This window comes from Budorcas taxicolor, chromosome 2 (assembly GCF_023091745.1).
Source record: "Budorcas taxicolor isolate Tak-1 chromosome 2, Takin1.1, whole genome shotgun sequence".
Lineage (NCBI taxonomy): Eukaryota > Metazoa > Chordata > Mammalia > Artiodactyla > Bovidae > Budorcas > Budorcas taxicolor.
In genome coordinates this window covers 5,543,967-5,548,380 of record NC_068911.1, presented here as the reverse complement: position 1 = coordinate 5,548,380, position 4,414 = coordinate 5,543,967, and positions in this window count along the sequence as shown.

Sequence of the window (4,414 nt, the reverse complement as noted above, 5' to 3'; positions counted from 1 at the left end):
CGGGCGGCTCTAACAAACTCCCAGAGACTGGAGGCTTAGACACAATGTGAGTTCATTTCTCACAGTTCCGAAGCCGGGCAGTCCAAGATCAAGGCAGGTTGGCAGATTTGGTGTCTGGTGAGGAACTGCTTCCTGGGTCACAGCCTGCCGTCTCATGTGGGTGCAGGGGTGAGGGAGCTTCCGGGGTGTCTTTTATGTATTTTTGATTAATATTTTCCTTTTGCCTGTGCCACAAAGCATGCGGGATCTCAGTTCCCTGACCAGGGATCGAACCCACGCCCCCTGCAGTGGAATCTCGGAATCTTAACCAATGGACCGCCAGGGAAGTCTCCCTGGGGTCTCTTTTAAAAGAGCACTAGTCCACTCATGAGGGCTCCACCCCCATGACCTAAACACCTCCCAAAGCCCCACCTTCAAACACCATCATCTTGAGGGTTAGGATTTCAACATATGAATTTGGTAGGGAGACACAAACATTTAGTCCACAGCACCCCTAAAGCACTTTGTGTAAATTAGGATGAAGGAAAGCGGAGTCTTTTCTTTTTGTGTGTGTGGCACATGGCAGGACCAGGGATGGAACCTCCTGCACTGGAGGTGTGGAGTCTCAACCGCTGGACCACCAGGGAAGTCCCTGAGATGTTTCTTAAAACGACCCAAAGGTAGCTACGTGCAACTTCTCAGAACACAGACGTTCACAGGGCTTCAGCTCCCCAAAGAGGAAGATTTCAAAGCTCTGTCTTTGACAATGACATCAAGGTGGGCAGGTCAGAGTCCACCAAAGCCCTCAGTGGAGAAGTCTCAGCATTTCATCTTTATTTCTCAAGTTCAACTGATGGGCATCATTTGGTCAGGAACTTCTGGGTCGGGGGGTGGGAGAAGGAGTTAGGAGTGGAGTTCATGGCCGGGGGTGGGAGGAGGAGGTGATGTGGACGCAGGGGCCCAGTGCCCTGGATGAAGGGCAGCCAGGAGGGGCCCTGGGGAAGAGGGGAGGAGAGAGACTAACCCCCCACGAGGGGGATGAGGGGAACGTATGTTAGGGGAGGGGTAGCTCTTCCCAGAAAAAGCGGAAGTTGAATGTTTCTCCACTAGTTGAGAACTTCCGATTATTTAGATATGACCTTGGAGCCGTCAGTGGAGAGGCAGTCTGCCATGCAGGCGACTGGCGTAGACAAAACTGCAAGGAGAGGGCTCATAAGCTGCTCCGTCTGAGGCAGCGTTTTCAAATGCTGTTGAGAACTCTGCAGCCCAGGGATCAAGCCAGGAGGGGGCAGGCTGGTGACCGAGCAGCAGAGCCCCCTGCTGGCCGGTGATGTGACGCTGACGGAAGCCCAGCGCCGCTGAGAGAAGCCCAGCGCCGCTGCCTGCGCGCGTCTGTGTTCGGTCACGTCTGCCTCTTTGCAACCCCATAGGCTGGGGTCTGCCAGGCTCCTTCATCCAAGGGATTCTCCAGGCAAGAATACTGGAGCGGGTTGCCATTTCCTCCTCCGGGAGATCTTCCTGGCCCAGGGATCGAACCCATGTCTCCAACCCATGTCTCCCGCATTGGCAGGAAGATTCTTTCCCGCTGAGCCACCGGGGAAACTTAGGAGACCCTGACTTCACTGGCCTGGGGAAGAGCCTGGGCGTTGGTAGTTTTTAAATCTCCCAGGATGATTGGTGAAGCAGAACGAGGCTGGTCTGGAAACCAGGACAGCTGTGTTCTGCCTCCTGCTCTGCCCTGGCCTCACCGGGGACAGCTGGTGTCCTTTCTGAGCCCCTGTTCCGCTAATTTTCCCCACATGGAGACAGAACTTCATGCACGGGGATCTGTTCTACGTCTCTGGGGATGCTGACAGTCAGGCACCCCCAGGCTCGCAGGGATGGGCATTCGAAGCCTCCCCGGGGAAGAGCTACAGGAGCCCAGGGTTTCTGTCCTCTTTCCTCCACCTGGGGACACACCTCTCAGGATTCCTAGCCTGCATCCCGCTCCCACTGCCTGAGTCTCACCCCTCCGCCACGCCACAGCTCACTGCCCTCCGGACACAGGGCTGAGACCTCCTCAGGGCTCCAGGCTTTAAGAGCCATCCTAGCACCGCAGGAAGGGGGAGATGAGCTCCCAGGCTCTGACCTCCTTTCCACAGCTTCCCAGGTGGGGCCTGGGGAGCCTGTGATCCAGGGCAGTGAGCCTTTCGTCTGCACCCCAGTTTCTCCAGCTTGTGGGTTCCAGCTGCCCTCCCAGGGCCTGGAAAATCAAAGCCAGTGACCCCCGCTCTGGGGGCAGGGTTTGGTTGCCATGGAGACCTTTTTGCCTCACGGGCTGCTGATGCCTGAGTTCTGCCCCTTGCATCCTCCCAGGATGGGGCTTGCTGTGCTGGGCGCAGATCCACACTCAGACATGGTCCCTGCCAGGAACACAGCGGGGGCAGGAGCGGGGCAAGGCTGCAGCCACAGATGCTGGCCAGCACCCGCCATGGGCACCTGGGGGCCACTGCCCTGAGCACGTTCAGTGACCCAGCACTGAACCCGGCTGCTGATTGCCCAGGTGAGATGTGGTCCTGGCAGTTGTTAGAACAGCTATGTGGGTCAACGGTGGGGCTTCCCTGGTGGCTCAGATGGTAAAGAATCCACCTGCCAATGCAGGAGACCCGGGTTCAATCCCTGGGTGGGGAAGATCCCCTGGAGGAGGACGTGGCAACCCACTCTAGTAGTCTCGCCTGGAGAATCCCTTGGACAGAGGAATCTGGTTCACAGGGTCGCAAAGAGTCGGACGTGAGTGAGCGACTAAGCATGGAAGCACGTGAGTCAGTGGTGGGTGGGTTTGGCCCACTTCTGAGCCCTCTGTGTACATTCCTGTCCCTCTGGCCCCAGTGGGCAGGGGACCACATCTCATTCATGTTTCTGTGCACCCTTGGCATTGGTAAAGGATGCAGACTGGAACTGAGTTACATCCTTCCCACTCCTTCAGGGGGAAGTCCCAGGTCCTTGGCAGCTTCGTCAGAGCGTCCAGAAAACCTCAGTTTCATATCCGATGTGGCCACAAGGCAGCCAGCTCCCACACACTCCCCCACGGGCCTCCGTCTTCTAGAAAACTAGAAATCGGCTTTTTTTTAAAAAAAAAAAAAACTTCTGCCAACAGCCCGAGAATCCTGTGATTTATACGATTAATATGAGGAGCAACATCATTATTCTGTTAATATATTATTCATTTCACCAGTGATCTATCCTCCCCGCACCCAGCTCTGAGAGTCAATTTTCCCTCCCCACTATTTTAATAGACCCGCATTCTAAATGGCGAGAACAGTACATTAAACATGTATGAGATGTAATCTCATTTGGAATGCGCCCTTCCAGTGGATCCGTCTCATAAGCATAGAGACAACAATGTTGCCTGGTCTTGTTGGGGCCCGCACGGGTGGGCAGCTGAGAACAAAGTCGGATCCTAATTAAGGAATATGTTAAAACTTCCCATCTGAGCTTTAGGCTCATTGACAGGAGGTTGGAGGGAATGGATCAGCTCCAGCCCCAGCCACTGAGGCTGCAGGTGTACCCCCCAACCAACTCTCAGTGTGTCCCCTCCCCCACCCTTGCCATCCACACCCCTGAGGATGCGACATTTGGGGGAAGAAGGAGGGAGGGGCTCCTCTTTAAGGCAGTGAGATCCTCATCTTTCACGTAATTAAAAGCACGTGCAACGGCTGTGGCCTTCCTGATGACTGCCATTCCTTCTCTTCTTAAAAACAAAAAAATAGTGAAAGCGTTCGTCACTCAGTCGTGTCTGACTCTTTGGCGACCCCATGGACGTCGCCCACCAGTCTCCTCTGTCCATGGAATTCTCCAGGAAGTACAGGTGTGTGGCCAGAAAGCTGAAACCTCAGAAAGACATGGGCTTCGCAGGTGGCGCTATGGAAAAGAATCCTCTTGCTGACGCAGGAGACACAGTTTCGATCCCTAGATCAGGAAGATTCCCAAAAGCGGAAATGGCAGCCCACTCCAGTATTCTTGCCTGGAGAATCCCATGGACAGAGGAGCCTGACGGGCTACAGTTCACGGGGTTGCAAAGGGTTGAACACGACTGAGCACGCACACACGCAAAGAGACACAAGCTGGAGGCACGTGCCCAGCGCCATCCTGCCCCGTCTGTGGCCCGGTCACCACCCATTCTCCTCCGCCGGGCCTCTGGCCCAGCACACGGGCCAGAACAGCTCACTTCTCCCCTTCCGATGCCAGCTCCCACTGCGCCCTGCCCAGAGCCCACACTGGGAAGCGGTCCTGGGCAGTGGCCGTGAGCAATACGACCACATCAGCGAACTATCTGGAAACGATTTCTCCATCCCCCTCGCATGAGCGTGCTTCTGAGAGATGGGCCCCCTGTGCACCCTGACGGTCCCCAGTACCTGGGCCACACTGTGGGGACTAGTCCACCTGCTTCCTGAAA